General features: G+C 35.1%; 1 protein-coding gene across 1 annotated transcript in view; it reads right to left on the minus strand.

Annotated features, from left to right (window-relative positions):
- The window catches only part of ADAMTS19 (ADAM metallopeptidase with thrombospondin type 1 motif 19), a 261,863-nt gene that overhangs the window by 133,144 nt on the left and 101,198 nt on the right, over positions 1 to 27,521 (minus strand). The gene's annotated exons all lie outside the window — the stretch shown is intronic.

Here is a 27,521-nt window from a genome sequence, read left to right on the forward strand (position 1 = left end):
TATCCAGCTCCTATAAATAATTTCAGGAGAAATATATATATGTCATATACATATATGTCACTCAATAAACCGTTAATAGTCTTTTAAACCTCATATTTTAGATTGAATCATTTTATCAATTAATTATATAATTCTCCAAGGAATACCATAAAAATACATTTTACAAATATCACTTTTCATCATCATGTAACATAGTCACAACTTCGAAAATGTAAATAAAAAGCAATGATTATTTAAGCATTTCTCAAATCTTGAAATCTCATTTCAAAGAAATACCCTAAAATAAATTACATTTAGAAGATTCTTGAACTCACATTTATATTCTGAGTTAGTAAAATTTTGAAATTTTATTTTGTGAAATATCATTTTAACTAATGTAACTTAAAAAGCATCCACGGTACTTGGAAAACTGAAAGTCTTTCCTTTGATAATTCCTTAGCTAATAAAGATGATCTGACCCAGAGTACATGATACTGAAATATTATTTAAGACAAAAATTTCAGCAAAACATTTGACCTTTTGGTTTAAATTATTAGTAAAGATGACAGTATATGAAATCACTTACACTGATTTATCAAAGATTTATATACTATTTTACTAATTAAGACATATACTTCAATAAATATTATTTAATACAAGGAACTATAATCATCCAAGAGTATATTTCATGTTTTCTCAAGTAAGATATCTGTTATAAAAAATATATTTTTTGAATTGTTTGCATGTTCTCTAATTTTCATCTCCTTTTAAAATACATGTAACCTCATTTTGTGAAAAAAATTAATGGACAGGTAAAATGATTTGTCAAAGATCACATGACTGTCAAGGATGAATCCATCCACCAGCTAATTTTATTTTGCTTTTGATTACAATTGAGAGCACACTAGTGGAAGATGTTTAGCTGAATGCGGTGACTTTTCTCTCTCTTCAGAAACCTGAAGAATAATTAAAGGAATAATTAAATTTAAATAAAACGACAAATCATCTTGACCATGTTTTGGGGAGAGAAGATTCAAGAAGAAAGATGGACTGATTTAGTGGAGCCAAAGCCCAAATGATAGGAAAGGAGGAGTTTATGAGCACAGTAGAACCCTAGAGAGGCTCAAGACTGAAACACACAAGGTTTGAGGAGAGGCATTGCTGGAGGGTTGAAACTGGAGATTAGTTCAAAGTATATCCTTAACTACTCTTTCAGACCTTCAAGCTAATGTCAACGCTTGGTATCCACTGGTTTTCAGAAAAATGAAGATATATTTGTTAGGCAAAATGCAGTATATACATGTTATTTAAAAAACAGAACTAGAGAAAGAAATGGTCAAGAGATTAAGTATAAAGATGTTATTTTCTCACTGTATTTAGAAATTAAAATAGATCTTACAGACATTCCAAATCCACAAAGAGAAGAATAGCTTCTCTACCAATAGACAGGTGGATGGACATATGAATGGATCGGTAGATGATAAGTCCTACTTAATTTGGCTTATTAAGGCAATTGAAATTACTCTATGATTAAATCAAGATAAAGCAGAAGGAAAGATGAAGGCAATAATGAGCAGAAGGAAGAAGAGAAGGAAGAGGTGAGAAACATTCTTTTAACTAGTTCCACTCAACAATAAGTGAAATAAAAACTTTTAAAAATTCTTAAACATAGTGTGAATATTAATGCTAAAGTGAAAGTTAGTCACTGAGTCGTGTCCAACTCTTTGCAAGCCCATGGACTGTAGCCTGCCAGGCTCCTCTGTCCATGGGATTCTCTAGGCAAGAATACTAAGGTGGGTGGCCATTGCCTTCTCCAATAGATCTTCCCAACCCAGAGATCGAACCTGGGTCTCCTGCATTGCAGGCAGATTCTCTACTGTCTGCGTCACCAGGGAAGCCCTGAGAGTGATAAGGCATGGTCTTATTAAAACAACAAAAGATGGAAAATCAAGATTTAGGAGTAACTGAACTTGTGTCCTACCTGAAGGGAAGAAGAGGGGTGTAAAGAAGGGAGGGAGAGGTGCGAGAGGAAAGTAAAGCATTCCCTCTTAAAAGGATATCAAAATTCTCTTGAGCATTTTAAGACTTTTAAAAACACATAATTTGAGATTAAATGTTCTGCACAAATTCTAAATCAAGCTCAACTATAATTAGCATGCTGATGACCACTGTTTGGTACAAAAGTTCCTTTAGGATGGCCATATATTTCATCATGTTTTTCACAACTACATATTTCATCACCATATGTAGATTAAAATTCAGCCAATGTGTGTTGTCATGTCATATATTCCTTTGCTATATGGACCAGTACATATCAAATTTAATCATCTTAATAAGTTTTATATTTCTTTACCCATACCCATTCAAATATATTGTTCCCAAATGAAAATGGTATTGTCACTTGTTTTTAAATTCCTGTATTTTCTCCATTATTCTTTTTCTTATATACTTTCCCATATTTTTCTGTAATATTACTACATTGGCCAGGATTTTCAATGTACTGTTGAAATATCTGTGGTATTGAGCTCTTCATTTTCTCTGCTGACTTTAGGAGGAATGTTTCCAGTTTCACAATGGAAGATGATTGCTACAGAATTTTGATAGATATAGCTTATTAAGTAAAGGAGCTTAATTTCTAACATTTTTGTATGTCTAAGTGAAAACGAGAGGCAATGTTATCTGAGGCATGGGTCAAAGGTGAATGGGAGTTGGAAGTACTTTTTGGAAAAGAAACAGGAGCTTGGAATAGCAACTGAGACAAACAGGAAAGACAGCCGATGAAGAAGTCAGGAAATACTTAATGTAAATGGATCAGAAAGTATATAGTTCTGCTGTGGATGGAGAACAAGAGCCTGGGGTGGTACTAACATGCCCAGTTGAATGGTATACCACCTAATTGCTGACACAGAGAAGGTTAATGTTTGGATGAAATCTGGGCTGAGGTTTTGTCGATCAGGTATAAAGGAAGAATCCCAGGGTGTAAGAGATGACAGTAAAACTTAGAGTAAGAGAAAAGATAGAACTTGCAGCGGCTCTATGCTTGATAACTAAAGAGGAAGGGTTGGAGCCAGATCATTAAGAATGAATACAGTGGTCAGGAGAATGGAGTCATCAATGAAGTAGAAGAAGAAACACTTTCCAAAGAAGTATTGGAGACTGTGATACGAGATGGATTTAGGGATTTTTAGATTTCAGAGCTCAAATTCCTAGACACGACTTAGGTATTGCCATGAGGGTAGAAAAAGGCAGAGGTAGAGGTTGAGGTCAAAGAATCTTTAAGTAGTGCTCAGGGAACTGATACCATGAACATGAAATTGCACGTGATCACAACTAACTCAGGAAAGTGGGAAACATAGCCAATATCCACAGGAAATGTGGGCAGGGATCAAGGAGATAGATGAGTCACAGTGACAGTGAAGGATATGATGGCAGAGATCAGAGTTTCAGCTTCGAATGGTGAGTTTTTATATGAGGATAGGAGAGATTCTGACTTAGAATCAGCAGTGGGAAGCAGGGGGAATCCAACAGGTGTAAAACTTTGGTATCTTCCCAGAACCAGCCCTGCAGTACAAGGATGAGAAAGAATAAACAGTGACCTCTCCGAGGACACTAAATTCTGCACTAGGTATGGGAAATCAGTAACTATTGTATGGGCTATTAAAACATATGGTGACAAAAATGATCTTTACAATATACAAGACATTTTATACTCTAAGATATTTTATGAAATAAAATTCAAATATTGATAGAGGAATGATTACAACTAAGAGCCAAAAAATCCAAATCACCACATTTTCATTGAACAAAAAGACCACATAAATATGCTAAATCATTAATAGCAATTATATTATGTAAAGTGATTATAGGTAATTTTTCTTCCTTTTTTCCCATTTTCCAAGTTCATGTGTTTAAAATAGCTTTACAGTGAGAAAATTAAAGACAGAAAATGATACTCATGTCTATGAAATCTGAACAGTAATTAATACAATGTCTTCTACATCAGAATGTAATTTAACAACCAAAAAAGATCCTCTCCATCTATTCTCCTTTTACTCAAGTGTAAAGTCAAAATCTTCAACTAAGTTTCTAATAAATTTGAATTTCATTGTTCTTACATTTGGCACACCAAGGAGATTTTCTTTGACTTGAAAGTTATGGAGAATAATTGTAACCATGACTAATTTAAATGACTTGCATTATTCTGTTTAAAAGCCCTTGCTTTTCAGTTCCTTTCAAGAACCCACATGTTTCCTATTATAATAAGGGGTAGAGGTTAGGAGGGGAAAGGATTTAACACAGCTGTTATTTAAAGATAGATATAACACAGGCCCTTTTAAAAGCACTTTTTCAATATAAAAAATTTATGAAAAGACAGAGGAAACCAAAACAATTTCTAATTTCTCAACTAAAAATTACTCAAATCATGCACCAGGAATAAAGAGAATAGCACATCTGAAAACAAAACACTGGACATGATATGATACACCTCTTCAAGATAATCAGAAACCTTTAAAACCTCACAGGATGCATGTTATAATAACAGACTAATTAGAAAATCAGTGTTTTTTTAATTTTTAATTGAAAACTAATTACTTTACAATATTGTGGTGGTTTTTGCCATACATTGACATGAATCAGCCACGGGTGTACATGCATCCCCCCATCCCAAAACCCCTCCCGCCTCCCTCCTCATCCCATCCCTCTGGGTTTTGAGTGCCCTGAGTTTTTATCTGATCAAATGGGTGTATCCTACCAAAAGTAAGTCTTCCAGCTGCAGAACTGTTGCTTTTAACCGGCAGGTAAACCACCTCAGTTCAGAATCCGAGCTTTCCTGGTACAATCCTAGTAAGTTATTTATCTTGTGATTGCACCCTATGAGGTGAATTATTTATCCATGTGTCCTACTGTTTCTTGAATCCTAATGTAATGTAGTATGTGACAAGGACCAAAGGTACATACTGAGCTCTGCCTTCAGGGGTATAAGCTACAAAAACACACATTTAAAAATGTTATCACTGAGACATAAAGACATACATAGGATATTATGGGATAATTTTTTAAGACACTGATTGGGGAAAATCAAAGCAGGAAACAATTTCAGAGAGGGAAACAGGTTGGTGGTATCACTGAGTGGGAAAAGGTGAGTCAGGGAAAGAAGTGAAAGTTGGGTATGGAATTTCTGAAGAAAGGATTGATTGTGGAAAAGGGTAAGCAAATTCTTATGGGAATTGATGTTACTGATAGAGGGGAAGCTTATGTTCTTTAAATGTGCAAGCCATGTAGTACATCTCTGCATCAGCACAGTATCTGCTATATTCTTAGTAAGGGGTACTTTAAAGGAAGTGCATAGAAAGATTAATATAAAATATGATTTGATTGAGGGCTTTGAATAAAAAAATATAATTTAGAAGAAACAAATGTATTTCATCCACAAATTAGAAAAAATTTATAACTTAATAATGGTGCCCAGAAAATGTAAAACCCACTTACACAATAACATTCAAATTGGGCTTTGGACATATTTTAAAACAATAACTTGCCTTACTACTTTGCAAATTATCTGCCTCTTTTCCATTAAAAGACAAGATGATCTAGGAATATAAAATTATAAGTATTTAAGTTGAGTTTAAAATCACTATAGTTACAAAGGTATTTAAGAATAGGCTTCCAGATCCTCTTAAATGTTTAAGTAATCTATAACATTCTTAACAGTATAGTTTCTACAAATACTATGAAAAAAGTGACTTCTAATAATAATCAAAAACAGTATTAGTTTAATAAAAAAGTATAACAGGCTCTGTGGTCAAGTAAGGCAAAATATTGTTTAGACATTAAAATGTTGTTTGTATGTTCTTATATCATGGGAGAATGAGACTCTTTTGTGAAAAACACATAGAAATGCCAAATAATATGCAATATACAAATTTTTTAATGTATAGCTAAGGTTGGTGTAAAAATAATTCCAGGTACAGGAACAAGCTTAAAATATTCAAGGTTTGAGTGATAAGATCATGAGTTAATGCTGTCAGAACCTGGGTATCATATAAGACACAAGTCTTATTAAATAATGGGTGTGGTTCCAAAATATCTGCATGACAGGTATTAGTGAGTAAAAAACTAAGATCCATATACAAATCAGAAAGCCTGGAATTGATGCTGTTAATGACTTTGAAACATACTTGAATATAACTTTAAAAATCCCTATGTAGGGAAGCAACAAGGAACTCTGGCTCAAAATAAATTCTGGGTATGCTAGAAAAGACTCCATAAACAAATCAAAATGCAAGCCATCATCACGCATAAGTATAAAGCCAAAAGAATACTAAGCCATCAATGTAATGTACAAATTGATCATACAATTTGGGGATCATGCAAGGACTACAGAATTCCTTTGTCAGTTAAGTAAAAACAAATGAAATATCACTATGATATCATCTCAGCAAACAGAAAATTCCCACAGGAAAGTCAGCTTAACATAAGATCACAAATAAAAATCACCAACCAAGTGAAGAAAGGGTGCACTGTGGGAGAGAAGTCACTTTCATATGAAAACTAGAGAATAAATGGTGATGAAATAAAGACATTTTTAACACAAAGATATGGAGCCTGAAATCCACATTCACTGGGCCACCACAAACCAAATGCATTTTTTTGTAAATTAGAGATAGAAACCCCTTCTAATGGTACATTATATCAAAATATTGGAATAGATAATGCTGTGATAAATATAAGAATGCATCTATCTTTCTGAATTAGTGCTTTCATCCTTCAGATGAATTGCAGAAATGGAACAGCTAGATCAACTGGTAATGCTATTCTTATATCTTTTGAGGAATATCCATACAGTTTTCAATCAAGAATCAAGATATGAAAATAAACTAAGTGCCCATCAATAGATGAATGGATAAAGATGTGTTACATATACACAATACTACTCAATTATTAAAAAAAAAGAAAAGATGCATCTTGTTATTTGTGATAATTTGCTTGGACCTTGAGGAATTAGGCCAAGTGAAATAAGTATAATAGATGAAGAAAGATAAATACCATATGACTTTACTCATTTGTGTATATAAACAAACAAAAACAAAATAAATGAACAAACAAAACCAGATAAAAACCAAAAGATACAGACAACAGAGTAGTGGGTTACCAAAATGGAAGGGGCAATGGGGAGGGCAAAATAAGGGTTCAAATGCATGGTGACAGATGAAACTAAACTTTTGGTTATGAGCAAAATATAGTGTACACAGAGGTTGAAATACTATATAATGTATGCATGAAACATAATGTTATAAGCCAATGATACTTTAATACATTAAAAAATTAATCAGCAAAAATTATTGGTGTAAAGAAATGTTAAAGAATTTTCTTCAAAAAGAAGGAAAAAATCTCAGAAACATGAAAATGCAGAGAAAATAAAGAATAAGCATATAAACTGTAAATAAATATCAAATATACAAAACACTGATTTTAATGTTCTCCAATTTTAAAACACAGATAACTAAATATAGCGGGGGGAATGAATGGAGTTTAAGTGTTCAAAAGTCTAGCAATATCAGGAGAATAGTAAAAGGAGACATGCATAACACATAGAGTAATTTAAAAAGAACAGGAAAATAATATATAACCCACAACTATAAAGAAAATGGAATACAAATATTGGATTTACTTCTATAAAAAGGCAAAAAAGAAAGGGTAAAGAAACAAGAAATAAAGTGAAAAATAAAACAGATAGCATTTCATACCAAAAATTTAATTAAATAAAAAAGGCTAAAGACAGTAAACTCAAACTAAGATGATATAACTGCATAATAAAAATAAATCCTAGCTGTACTCTACTTCCTAGAGATATACTTTAAAAATAAGGATGTAGATAAGTTAAAAGTATAAGAAAAGAAAATGGTATAATATGTAAAAATTAACCAAAACAGAGTAGGAGAGATCATATAAATACTACAATTGTGCAAATTATAGCAAAGTGAATTTAAGTCACAAGCATATGAGAGACAGAGGATTGTTTTTTTAATAAAAGGATTTCTACAACAAAGATATCACAACTTATAGGCTCAAAATACATAAAGCAAAATGATTAGAATTAAGAAGAGAAATAGACAAATCTACAATTAAACTGAGAAACTGTCCTGTGTCTCTTTACAGCTGATGGAACAACTATAAAAAATTCACTAAGGACATAACAAATCCAAAGAAGAAATCAGCAAGTCTGTCTTAACTGACCTAATAACATTGCATACAACAAAATTCACATTCTTTTTATGTGTACATGGTATATTTATAAAACTGATCATTTACTGAGTATTGGAAAACACTCAGTACACTTCAAATGTGGAAATAATCCAAAGTATGTTCACTGGTCATGATGTAAATAATATAAAGAACTAAAAAGATAACCAGAGAAAACACAAACAGTCTAGACATAAGATGATACACTTCTAAACAGTCCACAAGTCAAAGAATTTATAATGGAAATTAGAAAGCACTTTAAACATAGTTAAAATAAAAATAAATCACATCAAAAATATGTGAACTGAAATGACAATGCTTAGGAAAATTCATAGTGTATGTTAGAAAAAAAAACAAGAGACTGAAAAATCAATTGTTAAAATTCCTCCCAGGAGATGGGAAAAGAAGAGAGCATCAAAGCTTAAGAAAGCAGAAGGAAGGAAATAATAAGGAGGAAAATCATGGAAAAATAAAACAAATGTAAAAGAAAATTGGCAAAACTGGAAACTTTCCTAGTAAACTGATTAAGAATAAAAGAGAGACAAACACAAATACACCAGCATCAAAAAATGAATAAGGAAATGTCTCTACAATTCCTAAAGACAATAAGGTAATATATAAAACAGTAATAAACTTTACAATTTACCAAGGTTGTCACAAGAACAAACACAAAATCAAAAAATTTCTATAATAACCTCCTGTTTTCATTGTACTCAAACTCTATTGGCTTTTTTGAGGTGAGGGGTAGGAGTCATTTCTCAAATGAGACAAGCATGTTTTTACCTCAAGGTTTCTTCACTGGCTTTTCACCTGTCTGTAAAATTCTCTACATAGATCTCTTTCTAGATCATCTACCAATTTTTAAAAAATATTTTAAAAATATCCTGTGGAGCCTTCCTGGGGGAGACCCTTCCCGCCATGTCCTCTACCTGCCTCTTGTAGTAAACCTGTAATCTCCCAGGCCTCCCCTGAGTTACAAAAGCTGAGCTCAAGAATTAATGAGTAATGATCAGGAATTTAGAAATTAATGATTGAAAAGTTGTATACATATAGTGACAAAAGCAACAGCTGGATCAGGACAGCCACAACAATTTAAACAACAAGTCAGCCATATGGCAGTCATAGAATCTTTAGTTCCTCCCTGATGTATACAGAAACTGTGTGTGATGCACATTCCTGAGTTGTTTTCCAGACACTACAGCCCCTACCAAAGGGAAGAAGTTAACTATATGATGACCATGAGCATGCAGTCCCCAGTCCAAGTGGAGCCTGAGGACTGATAAAGTTAAGCCCTCTGACACCACCCTATTACCTCACCACCAATCAATCAGAGAATTGTGCACAAGCTGATTATATCTCCTGCAACTCCTCTCCCTCATCTTTCCTTTAAAAATGCTTCCCTGCAACTTATCAGTGAGTTTGAAGCTTTTGCACATTAGCTGATCTCAACTCCTTGTCTGGCACCTACTCCACGTCTGCACTTTCTTCACTACAACCTGGTGTTAGTAGATTGGTTTTACTGTGTACAAGTGAGCAAACCCAAATTCCTTTCTGTAACAACACTTTTTCAGTAAGGCATTCCTGAATCACCACATTTAAAATTATAAATACTCTTCTTTCCACCCTGGCGTTCCCAGGCTATCTCTTCCCTAGATCTACTTTTTTTTTTCTGTGCTTCATTTTATTTCATTTTTAATGCCTCATTTCCTTTTTATCTTTTAATATACCAATTAATCTAATTATTTACCATGACTATTGACCATCTCTCCTTCAGTACGTGTCACATGCGCAAGAAAGCACTGAGAAATCAATTTGTTTATTCCCAATGTGTAGACTATGTTTTGTACAGTACAGAGATAATAATTTTGAAGTACACCAACACACAATTCTCTTTTGTATTTCTACACAGGTGATGTTTTCCTAGTCATCTAAAGACTCTGCTCTGATGGCAGGTTGGAAGGGATTAGGATTACAGGTACTCTATTGGTACTGTGGATGATATGGATTCGGAAATCCCAGGTCAATATAGCATGGCTCAAATAGAGAATTAAGGAAAATATGATGTGACCAGATAGAGAGAGAGACTTACCACTTCTGAGCCTACTCTGATTCTCACTGTCAAGGGGTGGGTGGTTTAATGCAGGGAGCTTCCCAGGTGGCGCTAGTGGTAAATAATCTGCTTGCCAACGAAGGTGACGCAGGAGACGAGGGTTTGATCCTTGAGTTGGGAAGATATCCTGGAGAAGGAAACGACAACCCACTCCAGTATTCTTGCCTGGAAAATCCCAGGGACAGAGGAGCCTGGCGGGCTACAATCCATGGGGTCGCAAATAGATGGACATGACTGAGCACATATGCGCACACACACACACGCACACAGAGATGACATACTAGAAGTTAAGCAGTGTCTCCAGCAGAAGCTGGAAGGGTGGGGAGCGGGATGGGTGGGAAGGTGAGGAGCGGGTGAAGAGATCTGAATAGGAAGGGTACAGAGCCCTGAGTTGAATATTCTTGAGTTGAATCCACCAGCTACATTCCTGGGAGCCAAGTGCAGCGGTGTTTTGTGTTGCCATGTAAACTAAGACCTTCTTCACTACAACAAAGACCTAAAGATCTCCAAGGGCAGAGAAAGAATGGTGGTTTCTGATCTACAGCATATCACTCAGGCTACTTGGAAAGAATCAAATGAGAATTTGGGGGATTATCTGGCAAAACGAATATGAGCTAAAAGCAAACAAAAGCAAAAACAAGGTAGTAATTTAAACTAGAAAAAATATTAATTGACAAGTTTAAGTTTTCAGGGACCTGGAATCAAGTAGGAACTTGTGAAAGATACAACCTTAATATATTGTGGAAAGCTAGATGTAACATTTTCTTTGCTTAATTTAGTATAACTTTGACCTTGTTCTGTGTACTGAGACAAAATTAACTACAAATGGGAATAGGCATGTTAAAAAAGTTTGTGTGTATTATATTTTTAATGGACTTCTGAAGGAAAAATAAGATAGTAAGTAATCCCTAATTTTATTTTGTTACCTTAAGGTGCAATGGAGATAATCTAAGGCAGTGCACTAGTACACCAGACAGTGTATATATACCACTTTGAAATCTCTGGCAAGCTTTTATATGAAATATTAATATGGTGCAGAAATAAGAAGGTGAAAGATGGTTTAAGTAAATGTTTAGAAAAAGTGAAAGAAAGGGAGTCCAGACAGAGAGTGGTATGTAGGGTGAGCAGAGGTGGTCAATTCCTAAATACTTCTGTCCTTCTGAGAGATGGAAAGAACTTCACAGTACACATTCAAAATAGATTTTGTTTGTGCTTTTGTTGTTTTTATCCTGACGTGACTTATCCTCTGAACAACAACAGCAACCCTTCCTTAAGGTTTATTAAGCCACACCATTAACCTGACCCACCTCCTCTCCACATTAGGGTATTGAAAAGGATTACTTTTGTATGGAAGGCAGAACAATTAAGAAAATTTATGCCTGCAGGCTAGTTTTGTGCTCCTGCTATTGTATTCTAGATTTATTCTACTTCACATCCATTTTGCATCTCTCTTCAGAAAATTTAAGAGGGAGTTATCCAACAACTTTAGAAGTTAAACTCTTAAATCCTTTAGGGAGTTTTAATGAAGCCAAACTCCAATGTACATTATTATAGTTTTATATATCATTAATATATCATTAATAATATATACCATCTGAAATTCTTAATTTAGATTTCAGTGAAACTCTGAAAATATAAATCTAGTGGCACATTCAAAAAGCCACATGTGGTAGATTACACATCTAACTCTTGTAAATCAGTAATGAGAACTTTACTGTGCAGTCAACCACAAACATGGCTGAAAACTGGTATTCTCATTGCTATGTTAATTTTAAAAAAGATAAATCAGAGTTCTTAGGCTTTATACATAACTTTGCTCATAAACAAATAAAACTAAGTTAGTGATTTCATCTGTCTTGGAAATTAAAAAACTATCATGACTTTAAAAAATAGGTAAGATGAAACACAGTTATAGATTCTTGTGAAGTAAGTTTAAGGATACAGCTGGAAAAATTTAGAAGTGCTCTGATTGCATATAAATCAGGAATTTTGGCTAACGCATTTTTATAATGTTATAACGTAATCATATCCTGAAGGCATTAAACAGGGACAATTAAAACTAAAAATATCATGCTATTAAAAAGCTGTATAAATTGCTTTTTTAGTGTACTAGCAAAATCATTGACAGCATGCATTCATAACTACAAACCAAATCAAATTTCAAAACAGTTTGACACAACATTCTTTTTTCACCTTGCCAAATTTTAATCATTCTGTTACTTTTCAAAACTCACTTTCTACTCAGTATGGCCAGTATTTTTATTCAAGTAAAGAAATAATTCTATAAACTGGAGAAATTTAAACAATATAATTTTAATTATAACACAATTACAAGTATCTGATGCTCTTAAATCTTATTGTTTAAAATACTGCTTTGATATAATCTGTCAAATAAAACATGTGTACTTAAGGACAAGTGATTCCAACTCTAGATGCATTAAGATTGCAGTTTTTTAGGTCTATACACTGAGGCAGTTGATAATAAATGATATGTAAAAGCTTTTCTCAAGGATGATTTGATGTTTTCTAAAATCTTGATTCGAATTAAATAATAAATTTTTCATGACCTGTTTTCCGCATTAAGTATAAAAAAGGCAAAACACAAAAAATGAAATCTTAAGAACTGAGGCTCTATGTCAAATATTATAGGGTTTTTGAATCCAAGCCTCAAATTTTAGCTCTGTGATATGGGAAAGTTCTGTCTTCGAAACCCCAGTTTTCCCAACAGTAAAATTAGGAAAGCAATCATTTTTCTTAGGAATGCTAATTAATTTAGATAAAATATTTCAAACATGCAATGGCCTATCTGAAACATGCTAACCATTAACCATTAAACTTAGCTTTCTTACATGTAAAATGAGGTAAACAAACTCTTATGACAGAAAACTCTTAAAAGGTTAACGGAGGTGACATATTAAAAGAAACTACAGCACAGAATAGATGCTTAACACGTATTATGGTTCACTGAAAATGTTGTGTTAAGTATACAGTGAGCGTAGGCTATACTTTCACATGCTTATAGTAAGAAGAACTCTTAAAAACTACAAGGAGGACCTCAGAGAGTTATCTAAGTTAAAATGGTTTTTGTTTCACAAAGTAATGCTCATCATATTTTAATATTCATACAGTGTTTAACAGCACCATTAAAATATTTTCTAATACAAATAATATTCTAATTAAAATAAAGCTTAAACAGTAAAGCATTTTGAGAAGAGAAATATTTTAAGAATAACCACTTTTCATAATAATTCCTTAAGAATTATGTATCCCAGTCTTATCCCTACAACATGTCTTGCCAAAATAGAAATATAAAGTATCTGATTTATGTTCTGGCCAGTATCTAATAAGAAATACACTAGCAGCCAAGAAATAAAACAAGATAAGCTCAGCCTTTCTTTTATTATAAACCAAGGAAAGATACCATTTTCCTAACATGAATTCATTTTTGTGCAGAAATACACAGCCTGAGCACCTGGGATGCTCAATCATTACACTAGGCACTGAGGACAAAAATAAGTATTGAGCAAGATCTTTGTCCACAAAGCGATCAGAAGGAGAGGGAGCGAACAGAAAGAGTTATAAGAAAAGTAGTACTAAAGTCTGCCAGGTACATGTGTAGAGTGAGAGATGATCCAGAAGGCTAAAAGAGGAAATTAATCAGGGTTCTGATGGATGCATAGAGTTTCCACAGTGATAAAAAGAGTAAAGAACAAGAACAACAAAAAAGAAATAACCTTCTACTTGTAAATTCTAAAACAATACATTTGAACATACTCATCTAAAATCTGCAAAATTTATCAGCTTTTAAAGGAGGTCTTTCTAGTTATAATTTTTTATTCATCTGAGAATGTTCTTTCAATCTTGCATTCTGTCATATCAGAAATTCACCCTGAATTTTACCTTTGTCTATTTTGTCAATCCTTTCTTTCACTATTTCAAAAAGGTGTGCCATCAGCTGACTTTCATGGTTTGTCATGAAAAATCTTCTGTCATTAGAATCACTGTTCCCCCAGAAATAAGAGGTTGTTCTCTGTGTAATTTTTTTCTTTGTCTTTAGCTGTCAGTGTTTGTGGTAACTCTGATTGTGGTATCTCTGGCTTCAAGTATTTCTTTTTTTTTTTTTTTCATTTATTTTTTTTTCAGTGGGTTTTGTCATACATTGATATGAATCAGCCATAGATTTACACATATTCCCCATCCCGATCCCCCCTCCCACCTCCATCTCCACCCGATTCCTCTGGGTCTTCCCAGTGCACCAGGCCCGAGCACTTGTCTCAAGTATTTCTTGTTTGGAGTTTACTTAGCTTCTTGAATCTGATGGCTTAAATCTTTTGCCAAATTTGAGAAGTCTTCAGTTGTAATTCTTCTCTCCTTTTGTTGACTTCTGGGACCCCTGACAACTGTTATTTTTAAAAATTAATCTCTTTATTTTCATTGCAGTCTAATTACTTTACACTATTGTGGTGGTTTTTGCCATATATTGACATGAATCAGCCAAGGGTGTACATCTGTCTCCCATCCTGAACCCCCCGCCCCCACATCTCTCCCTATCCCATCCCTCAGGGTTGTCCCAGTGCACTGGCCCTGAGCCCCCGTTCTCATGCATCAAACCTGGACTGGTGATCGATTTCACATTTGGTAATATACAAGTTTCAATGCTATTCTCTCAAATCATCCACCCTCGCCTTCTCCCACAGAGTCCAAATGTCTGTTCTTTACATCTGTGTCTCTTTTGCTGTCTCGCGTATAGCGTCATCATTATGATCTTTCTAAATTCCACATATATGCATTAATATACTGTATTGGTGTTTTTCTTTCTGACTTACTTCACTCTGTATAATAGGCTCCAGTTTCATCCACCGCATTAGAACTGATTCAAATGCATTCTTTCTAATAGCTGAGTAATATTCCATTGTGTATATGTACCACAGCTTTCTTATTCATTCATCTGCCAATGGACATCTAGGTTGCTCCCATGTCCTAGCTATTGTAGACAGTGCTGCGATGAACACTGGGGTACACGTGTCTCTTTCAGTTCTGGTTTCCTCAGTGTGTATGCCCAGAAGTGGGATTACTGGGTTGTATGGCAGTTCTGTTTGCAGCTTTTTAAGGAATCGCCACACTGTTCTCCATAGTGGCTGTACTAGTTTGCATTCCCACCAACACTGTAAGAGGGTTCCCTTTTCTCCACACCCTCTCCAGCATTGTTTGTAGAATTTTTGATAGCAGCCATTCTGACTGGCGTGAGATGGTACCTCATTGTGGTTTTGATTTGCATTTCTCTGATAATGAGTGATGTTGAGCATCTTTTCATGTGTTTGTTAGCCATCTGTATGTCTTCTTTGGAGAAATGTCTGTTTAGTTCTTTGGTCCATTTTTTGACTGGTCGTTTATTTTTCTGGTATTGAGCTGCATGAGCTGCTAGTATATTTCTGAGATTAATTCTTTGTCAGTTGCTTTGTTTGCTGTTATTTTCTCCCATTCTGAAGGCTGTCTTTTCACTTTGCTTATAGTTTCCTTCGTTATGCAAAAACAAAATTTTAAGATTAATTAGGTCCCATTGGTTTATTTTTGCTTTTATTTCCATTACTCTGAGAGGTGGGTCATAGAGGACTCTGCTGTGATTTATTTCAGAGAGTGTTTTGCCTATATTTTCCTCTAGGAGTTTTATAGTTTCTGGTCTTACATTTAGGTCTTTAATCCATCTTGAGTTTATTTTTGTGTAGAGTGTTAGAAAGTGTTCTAGTTTCATTCTTTTACAAGTGGTTGACCAGTTTTCCCAGCACCACTGTTAAAGAGATTGTCTTTTCTCCATTGTATATTCTTGCCTCCTTTGTCAAAGATAAGGTGTCCATACTGCTGCTGCTGCTAAGTCACTTCAGTTGTGTCCAACTCTGTGCGACCCCATAGATGGCAACCCACCAGGCTCCCCTGTCCCTGGGATTCTCCAGGCAAGAACACTGGAGTGGGTTGCCATTTCCTTCTCCAATGCATGAAAATGAAAACTGAAAGTGAGGTCACTCAGTTGTGTGTGACTTTTCGTGACCCCATGGACTGCAGGCTACCAGGCTCCTCCATCCATGGGACTTTCCAGGCAAGAGTACTGGAGTGGGGTGCCATTGCCTTCTCTGAAGGTGTCCATAGGTGCGTAGATTAATCTCTGGGCTTTCTATTTTGTTCCATTGATCTATATTTGGTTCATTGTGCCAGTACCATACTGTCTTGATGACTGTAGCTTTGTAGTATAGTCGGAAATCAGGCCGGTTGATTCCTCCAGTTCCAATCTTCTTTCTCAAGATTGCATTGGCTATTTGAGGCTTTTTTATTTCCATACAAATTGTGAAATTATTTGTTCTAGTTCTCTGAAAAATACGATTGGTAGCTTGATAGGGATTGCACTGAATCTATAGATGGCTTTGGATAGTATACTCATTTTCACTATATTGATTCTTCCAATCCATGAGCATGGTATATTTCTCCTTCTATTTGGGTCATCTTTGACTTCTTTCATACAGTTTTCTATATATAGGTCTTTTGTTTCTTTAGGTAGATTGATCCTGTACTAGAAAACCCTAAAGACACCACCAGAAAATTACTAGAGCTAATCAATGAATATAGTAATGTTTCAGAATATAAAATTAACACAGAAAAATCCTTTGCATTCCTATACACTAACAATGAGAAAACAGAAAGAGAAATTAAGGAAACAATTCCAGTCAACATTGAGAAGAAAAGAATAAAATACTTAGGCAGAGTAATGTCTCTGCTTTTGAATATGCTATCTAGTTTGGTCATAACTTTTCTTCCAAGGAGTAAGCGTCTTTTAATTTCATGGCTGCAATAACCATCTGCAGTGATTTTGAAGTCCAAAAAAAAAAGTCTGCCACTGTTTCCACTGTTTCTCCATCTATTTGCCATGAAGTGATGGGATGGATGCCATGATCTTCATTTTCTGAATGTTGAGCTTTAGCCAACTTTTTCACTCTCCTCTTTCATTTTCATCGAGAGGCTCTTTAGTTCTAATTCACTTTCTGTCATAAGGGTGGTGTCATCTGCATAGCTGAGGCTATTGATATTTCTCCCAGCAATCTTCATTCCAGCGTGTGCTTCATCCAGCCCAGTGTTTCTCATGATGCACTCTGCATATGAGTTAAATAAGCAGGGTGACAATATACAGCCTTGACATACTCCTTTTCCTATTTGGAACCAGTCAGTTTTTCCATGTCCAGTTCTAACTGTTCATTCCTGACCTGCATACAGATTTCTCAAGAGGCGGGTCAGATGGTGTGGTATTCCCCATCTCTTAAAGAATTTTCCAGATTGCTGTGATCCACACAGTCAAAGGCTTTGGCATAGTCAACAAAGCAGATTATTTTTGGAACTTTCTTGCTTTTTTGATGATCCAGCGAATGTTGGCAATGTGATCTCTGGTTCCTCTGACTTTACGAAAACCAGCTTGAACATCTGACCGTTTACAGTTCACATATTGTTGAAGCCTGGCTTGGAGAATTTTGAGCATTACTTTACTAGCATGTGAAGTGATTGCAATTGTGCAGTAGTTTGAACATTGTTTGGCATTGCCTTTCTTTGGGATTGGAATGAAAACTGACCTTTTCCAGTCCTGTGGCCACTTCTGAGTTTTCCAAAGTTGCTGACATATTGACTGCAGCACTGTCACAGCATCATCTTTTAGCATTTGAAATAGCTCAACTGGAATTCCATCACCTCCACTAGCTTTGTTCATAGTGATGCTTCCTAAGGCCCACTTGACTTCACATTCCAGGATGTCTGGCTCTAGGTGAGTAATCACACCATCATGATTATCTGGGTCATGAAGATCTTTTTTGTACAGTTCTTCTGTGTATTCTTGCCACCTCTTCTTAATATCTTCTGCTTCTGTTAGGTCCGTACCATTTCTGTCCTTTATTGAGCCATCTTTGCATGAAATATTCCCTTGGTATCTGTAATTTTCTCGAAGAGATCTCTAATGTTTCCCGTTCTATTGTTTTCCTCTAATTGTTTGCACTGATCCCTGAGGAAGGTTTTCTTATCTCTCCTTGCTATTGTTTGGAACTCTGCATTCAAATGGGTATCTTTCCTTTTCTCCTTTGCCTTTTGCTTCTCTTCTTTTTTCAGCTACTTGTAAAGCCTACTCAGACACCCATTTTGCCTTTTTGCATTTCTTTTCCTTCAGGATTGTCTTGATCACCACCTCCTATACAATGTCATGAACCTCCACCCATTGTTAATCAGGCACTCTGTCTATCATATCTAGTCCCTTAAATCTATTTCTCACTTCCACTGTATAATTGTTAGGGAGTTGATTTAGGTCATACCTGAATGGTCTACTGATTTTCCCTACTTTCTTCAATTTAAGTCTGAATTTTGCAATAAAGTGTTCATGATCTGAGCCACAGTCAGCTCCCAGGCGTGTTTTTGCTGACTGTATAGAGCTTCTCTATCTATGTTGATTTCATGCTAAAAAAAAAATTTCAGTCTTCTTTCTAGGACTTAAGTAAGACTGAGGTGTTCTAACATATTGTTCAAAATGTCTAGGATACAATCCAAAATTACACCCTCTGTAAAGAAACAGGAAAATCTCAATTTGCATGGGAAAAGACATTCAACAGATTTCCACTTTGAGATGGCACAGAATTTGGAATTACCTGACAAAGACCAGGATATCAATTATAATGGTGTTCCAACAAGCAAGTACAAACATTCCTGAAATGAATGGATGGGTGAAAAATTTCAGCAAGGAAGTATACTCTATAAAGAAAACCTAAATGTAAATATTAGAATTAAGAAAAAAAAAATAACCAAAATATAAATTTCTCTGGGTATACTGAATAGTTCAATAGAGATGACAGAGAATAAGAGTCAGCGAAGTTAATGATAGATCAGAAGAAGTTACTCAGTATAAGAGGAGAGAAAAAAGACTGGGAGAAAATGTAAACAGAGTCCCAGGGATCTGTGGGGAAAAAAAAAAATCAAAGTGGTAAAGTTTTTGCACAATGAAGGAAACTATAAGCAAAGTGAAAAGACAGCCTTCAGAATGGGAGAAAATAACAGCAAACAAAGCAACTGACAAAGAATTAATCTCAGAAATATACTAGCAGCTCATGCAGCTCAATACCAGAAAAATAAATGACCAGTCAAAAAATGGACCAAAGAACTAAACAGACATTTCTCCAAAGAAGACATACAGATGGCTAACAAACACATGAAAAGATGCTCAACATCACTCATTATCAGAGAAATGCAAATCAAAACCACAATGAGGTACCATCTCACGCCAGTCAGAATGGCTGCTATCAAAAATTCTACAAACAATGCTGGAGAGGGTGTGGAGAAAAGGGAACCCTCTTACAGTGTTGGTGGGAATGCAAACTAGTACAGCCACTATGGAGAACAGTGTGGCGATTCCTTAAAAAGCTGCAAACAGAACTGCCATACAACCCAGTAATCCCACTTCTGGGCATACACACTGAGGAAACCAGAACTGAAAGAGACACGTGTACCCCAGTGTTCATCGCAGCACTGTCTACAATAGCTAGGACATGGGAGCAACCTAGATGTCCATTGGCAGATGAATGAATAAGAAAGCTGTGGTACATATACACAATGGAATATTACTCAGCTATTAGAAAGAATGCATTTGAATCAGTTCTAATGCGGTGGATGAAACTGGAGCCTATTATACAGAGTGAAGTAAGTCAGAAAGAAAAACACCAATACAGTATATTAATGCATATATATGGAATTTAGAAAGATCATAATGATGACGCTATACGCGAGACAGCAAAAGAGACACAGATGTAAAGAACAGACATTTGGACTCTGTGGGAGAAGGCGAGGGTGGATGATTTGAGAGAATAGCATTGAAACTTGTATATTACCAAATGTGAAATCGATCACCAGTCCAGGTTTGATGCATGAGACGGGGGCTCAGGGCCAGTGCACTGGGACAACCCTGAGGGATGGGATAGGGAGAGATGTGGGGGCGGGGGGTTCAGGATGGGAGACAGATGTACACCCTTGGCTGATTCATGTCAATGTATGGCAAAAACCACCACAATATTGTAAAGTACTTAGCCCCCAATTAAAATAAATTAATGAATTTTTAAAAAAAAGCAGAAACATTACTTTGCTACAGAGGTCCGTCTAGTCAAGGCTATGGTTTTTCCAGTACTCATGTATGGATGTGAGAGTTGAACCATAAATAAGGTTGAGCGCTGAAGAATTGATGCTTTTGAACTGTGGTGTTGGAGAAGACTCTTTAGAGTTCCTTGGATATCAAGGAGATCCAACCAGTCCATCCTAAAGGAAATCAGTCCTGAATATTCACTGGAAGGACTGATGTTGAAGCTGAAATTCCAATACTTTGGCCACCCAGTGCAAAGAGCTGATTCTTTTGAAAAGACCCTTATGCTGGGAAGGATTGAAGGCAGGAGGAGAAGAGGATGACGGAGAATGAGATGGATGGCATGACAGACTCAATGGACATGAGTTTGAGTAAATTCCAGGAGTTGGTGATGGACAGGGAGGGCTGGCATGCTGTAGTCCATGGGGTCACAAAGAGTCGGACGTGCCTGAGCAACTGAACTGAACAGAACATAGTTGGGCTCAGGTTTCATGTCCCAAACTTTCAAGGCTTCTGGGGGCTTTTTGTTTCATTGTCAAATTTTCACTATCAATTTTCAAAGCCTTTTCATTACTATTCAAATCTATCCTATGTGTTTGTCAACAATGGACTGAGGTAGCCTCATGGCTTAGTAGATCATTTCTCAAAGAAATTTTAGGATCATATTCACACATACACAACTTAAAGGTGAGCAAAGGAGTTGGTAAACAATTTTATGGGATTACTTTCCCTAGTTTCTTCCTCTGCATTTTCTCCGTGGTATCTTCCATGTCCTTGTGATTCTCATTTTATTCCTGTTTCCAGAAAGTTTGTGCTCTAGTTACATCACTAAGGGCTACCTTGGTGGCTCAGACAATAAAAAATCGGCCTGCAATGCAAGAGACTCAGGTTCAATCCATGGGGCGGGAAGATTCCTTGAAGAAGGGGATGGCTACCCACTCCAGTATTCTTGCCTGGAGAATCACATGGACAGAGGAGCTTGGCAGGCACAGTCAGTGGGGTTGCAAAGTATCCGACACAGGTGAGTGACTAATACTACTTCACTAAGCTGTGTACCTCTCATGACTATATTTACTTCTGAGTCTCAGTAATGGGAGGACAGAGGCAAAAGGCAATGAGAATAAAAGCTCTGCAGATCAGAGAGGAAGGTTCCTCTCTCAGATTTTTGTGATTCCTATTGCTGTCACTGTAGTCCCTACCACCATTATCATAGAATTGTTTTCCAGACAGGTCAAGAGAAAATGTAGGCAATTTTCTTAAACGGGGTATTTCCCCTACTTTCTCTGAGCATTAGGGAGACCTTATTCTTCTTTGATTTAAGCTAGAAATATTTCTGAGAGCTCTCTCTACATATGGCCTAATGACCATTTGAAGTTAGGGCTGTGTGGAGTCCAGAAGAGAGAGAGAAAAATAATAAACTCACTGCTGGTTTGGTGGTACTTCAAATTCTTGTCTTCTTCCCAATCTGCATGCTACTATTTACTTTTTAAAATCCTCAAATAGCTGTTCCATTCTCCCATGTTTAATAGCTGCATTAAATGAAAGAGAAGGATGGAGTGTGTTTACTCCAGTACTAGACAGTGTCTTCTTGGCAAAAAAAGACAGTAAGAACAGCGTTTTGTAATTTTAAAGATAATTATCTTGGAATTTTATTTCCTTTACAGTGCAAATGAAGCATCTCAATATTTTCTAGAGTCATTTCCAGTCCAATCACTTAAAGACCAGAATTGGGAAGACAATGGCAAATGCTAAGTGATAATTTTGTTGCATTATTAGATTATTTAAGTATTAAAGACATAAATCTTTGCAATATCTAGAAAAGCATTTTCTTCTGTATGAGTTTATGCAGTTTCTGCATTTTTACTATGTAATAACTGATAATATTCTATATACTATGACAGAACTGACCTATTAACCATTTGCATTAAAATAATACAGGTCACCTTAATATTATTACACACTAATAAGCAAAAAATGATGAATAAAAGCTATCGACTTCAGTATTTTTATTGAAAAAAATAAATTGTAAAGAAAAAATTGTAGTGAGATCAAGACCAGGCCTTATGATCATAAAAAGATTATTAAATTTTGATGACAGATAACATGCAGATTAAAAAAAAAACTAAGTTTTTTTAGTACTCACAAGACATGTACCAATGCATTTATTCTTAAAAGTCATGAAAAACTTACTGTGGAGAGAAAGCTGGCTTAGAATAAAAAAGAAGAAGAGAGAAAATGGGATTTTTTTCTTTTTTTCAGTTACCTACTCAAGAGTAACAAAGGATAGCAAGAAGCAAAAGATTTTTTTAAATGTGTAAACAGTTTCATTTTAGTCACCACTGTTAACTCTAGCATTTAGAACCTAATACACTTTGGGGCACAGAGTAGGTGCTCCAAAATATTAGAGAAAATTGAGTATATGAAAAAAATAGAGAGAGAGGGAGACAGAGAAGTAGAAGATCATCTGAAATGAATCAATGAAAATTGACTAAGAAGGACAAACAGGAAGCACAGTTCTTAATATCGTCTACATATGTTTCCAGACTTTTGGATATCAGAATTGAGAACACGATGAAGATTATCATCATTTTTATACCTGATATATCTGAGACTCAGATGTTAATAATGTACTGATAACTAATGCTTTGGGGTCATCTGGATTGAAAGAAAGCAGGACTGCCAAGAATGGTGTGAAACCAGCTTCTAATACACACAGTGAAGCTCATATGTTGATTTCTAGTAAGTTTAATTATTATTATTACTGAGGGATTAAGCGATTAAGTATTTAAGTTACCAAAATAATAGTATAGATTAAGATTTCTGAAATATGTACTTTTTAATATATCATATACAATTCTAATTAATGTGTAAAGCTGTCTCAAAAAAGTTCATTAACAACAGAATGATCATATAGACAGTTTGCCTGGGACAAAACATTTTATGCTTCTTTCTAAGCATAATTATTAATTATGCCTCCTTTAACTTTTCTAAGTGTCTTAGTATTAATTACGACAGGTTCACCTTATCAATAGATGAATATTACAGGCATTTATATTTCAAAGCTTGAGTCATGCCCTGGGCCAGCCAGATTCCCTTGTATATTCTTATTTTCTTCACTGGAGACCCAAAGATTGGTGCATTTTCCTATACTTTATGCTGGTACCATGCAATTTACCTTCTTCGAAACCAGTTTTCCCCACCTCTTTTTTTCCTGCTCCACAGGTGTTCAGACCCATTTCACTTTAGTTTGCTTTTGTTCATCACTGATGAGACAAGGGAAAAGAAATATTACATGTGGGGAACTTGCAAAGATTATAGGAATGTAGTAAATCCTTACAAAATCCTCTTGAAATCCTATCACTGTTGCACTGTCCCATCGGTATGATAAGTGAAAATCTCTTTGAATCTCCTTTCCTAACTTAACAAACATGTTCTTATTTCTTATTCTGCTTTCCCAAGAGGGTCATATTCTCCACTTTCATCTATAATGGTGTTATTTTCTTCTAGTGTATAAATCCCCAATTGATGTATAATGATGAGAATCCTTTAGCCTGAATGTGTTACTTTTCTATTGCTGCATAACAAATTACTTAAGTAATGCAGTGACTTAAAGTAACCCCATTTATTACTGCACAGTTCTACTGGTCAGGAGTCTGGGATGGCTTAACTCGGTTCTCTGCTGAGGGTCTCACAAAGCTGAAATCAAGATAACATCCAGGCTGGATTCTCTACCTAAAGGCTCTGGGCAAGTACCAGCTTCCAAGGTTGTTGGCACAATTCAGTTCCTTGCCTCTGCTCTTTGAAGGGAGACTGTTAAAGTTAGACCTTCATACCTTAAGTTTAACTAAGGGACTATAATTACACCCACAAAATCCCTTTCAGCAGTACCTAGATTAGTGATTGACTGAATAACCAGGGTATAGGAATCTTAGGAGTTTCATCTTTAGAATTCTGTCTACCACACTGAATACATTCAATCTGCATTTCTGAGAATATCTACATTGAAAACTGAGCAACAAACACTCAACAACAACATATCTCACACAAATATGAGGACTTATGGGTATCCAAACCTGGCATTAATTTATCTAAAATTATATACATTTAAGGCTGATGCATTCTTTAATATATTTGATAATTTCTAATTACACATCCCACTAGATTGAGTGGGCAAATCCCCTCCAATATCACCCCCAATAAATGTATTTGAACTCTCTTGAAGACATAATTATGCTACTAATTCATTTAGAAAGATTTATATAATAAAAGCAGCTGTCCCCAACCTTTTTGGCATCACGGACCAGTTTAGTGGAAGACAATTTTTTCATGGACCCAGGGGTTTCAGGATGATTCAAGTGCATTACATTTATTGTGCATTTTATTTCAATTATTATTACATTAGCTCCACCTCAGACCATCAGGCATTAGTTCCTAAGGGTTGGGCACCTCTGTAATAAAACTTAATTGTTTGCCTAGCCCAAAGAAATACAAATTTCAAAATAGTAAATTATGGATTTTCAGTAGAAAAAAATACACATTTCTAACCAAAAAGGTATTAAAGGAGAGCCAGTGATTTCTTTAAGTATTTTCAGTCTCCGAAATTCTCTATTCTTTAGGTGCCACAATGCAAGAGAAAATGCCACAACTGCTGCTTAATGAAAATTAAGCTACTTGAAAGAAACTGGCATGACCTGTTCTTCTCACCCAATAAAAATGATTACTTCTGCTAAAATGTGGTTTGGAGAACACACTGATGCTTGAAAAGGGAAGTGTCTGGAAATTCTCACACATACAGTGTCAACATAAAAAGATTATTTCAGTATATTTTAGTCTCTGAATATGTTTCTTTTGTGGCAGTTGCTTCCTAGGTGGTCTGTATGCCTGTTTGACAATTTGCATGTTTATAAAATTAGAATTATTCAGAAGCTTACAGAAGAATAAACCATCATTCCAACCTGCTGAAAGATAGAAAAAAGTTTATTAATAACAACAAAGCAGTAGAATGCAGGGAGCATTAAAGTATCCCTGAATTGGATATCTGGTAATTAAAAAATGCATAGCTTCTTTTATCAATGTGTATATAAGAATATTCATGGCTGGGAATTCATATTGATCAACACGGGCCTTTGCCAACACTAAGCATTTACCAATTTTCTATACTATAAAGTCTTTGAAAGATTTCATGGAAACAATAATCCTTGATTACCAATCGTTGCCAGGTCATGGCAGAATTTCACAGTATGGTCTGCAGAATTCAAGGAGATGTAGCATCTCTTTAGGGGTTCTTCTAAGATCTTTCTAAGAGGCCCACAAAGTCAAAACTGTCAACATTCACACTAAGGATGCAAAAGCAATGCTAGGTAAAATTGTCTTCACTGTCAGTCATTTTATTTTTCACTGAAACTTACTCTCAGGGCGAAAATGTCAATTTCACTTTTTATATGTCCCAGATGAAGCAGTAATATGTAATTTTGTTAAATCTGAACTCCTGAGTATATGCATTTTTTTAATATTTTAGGTAACCCAAAGAAGTAAGGATAAAGCATTTTTGCTGCAGACTAAAACATCATGTTGTCTCTAAGAAAACTACTGGGAGATGTCTGAATTCTGAGCTAAACTCACTGTGCTTTTTATTGAACACCATTTTTACCTGAAAGAAAGTCTAACAAACATTGAAAAAAAAAGGTTATTCAGATTTGGGAATCTGGCTGACACCCAAATATGAACAAAGTGAATCTGTCACTCCAAGGAAACTAACTGATGGTGCTTGGCATTAATAAAATTCACGCTTTCAAGTGAAATTAGAATACTGGGAAACTTTCACCTGCCACTGAATGCTTCGCAGCTTCCCAACATGTGAAGAATTTTTCTGATGAGATCAATAGTGATACTGACAACTATGATTTATATATATATACATATAGTAGAGTGAAATGTGTCAACACTTAGATTTGCCTAATTCAGTGAACCAATATTTTGAAAACAATGATGCTCTAAAATGCTATACATAGTAAAAACATCCACTTAAATTGTAAGATATACCAACAAATAATAATTAACAGAGTATAAATGTTTACTGATATGTATTCAGATTCTACATTGCTACAACCCACAAATAATCAAAACACTACCACTGAGTTTTAGTGCACTTTCAAAAAAGAACATTCTCAATAATCTGAAAATACCCATTTGTTTTTGAACTACATATCTTTATGAGGCCAGATTTTCCTTATACACCTAGACTAAAATAACAAATACCAACACTTTACATGCAGAAGCAGATATAAGATTCTGCTGCCTTCTACAAGCAAGATCTAAAGAGATTTGCAAAAATATAAAACAAATTCATGCCTTCTCACTGTTTTGTTTTGTTTAACACCAATTCTCCAAATCAGTGTCATGGCACATATGAATATTGAGGAAGTGGATTTGTGTGACGAAGTTGCAGCTGAAGCATGTATAAAAATATATACAATAATACTTTAAAAGTTTTTTTTATGAAATTTCACTTCTAGCACACAAATGCTAAAATAAATAGCAAACATCTTAAATGCAAGTCTTGGTATATAAGTGAGGAAAATACTCCTATGGGCCTAAAGAAATAAAAAGTAAAATGCACATTTTGGAGCTAGTACTAACGTACTTGGTTGCCTGAGGGCATTCACCAAACTCAAATCCAAAGGTACTCAGCTTTAGACACCACATTGACACAAAGACAATGACTTGACATACACAATGGAAAGAAAGCTGTAAAACTGTCACTATTTGCACATGGCATGATATCAGATAAAGAAAATCCTAAAGATCTCACCAAAAAACAGAATTAATAAAATAATTCAGTAAAGTTGCAAGACACAAAATCAACATATAGAAATCTGTTGCATTTATATACACTAATAACAAACTATTAAAACAGAAATGTAGAAAACTATCCTATTTACAATCTCATCAGAAAGAATACAATAACTACAAATAAATTTAACCCAAAGAGGTGAAATATCTGTACTCTGAAAATAAGACATTGAGGAAAGATATAGAAGATGG

This window comes from Cervus elaphus, chromosome 9, assembly GCF_910594005.1.
Source record: "Cervus elaphus chromosome 9, mCerEla1.1, whole genome shotgun sequence".
Classification (NCBI taxonomy): domain Eukaryota; kingdom Metazoa; phylum Chordata; class Mammalia; order Artiodactyla; family Cervidae; genus Cervus; species Cervus elaphus.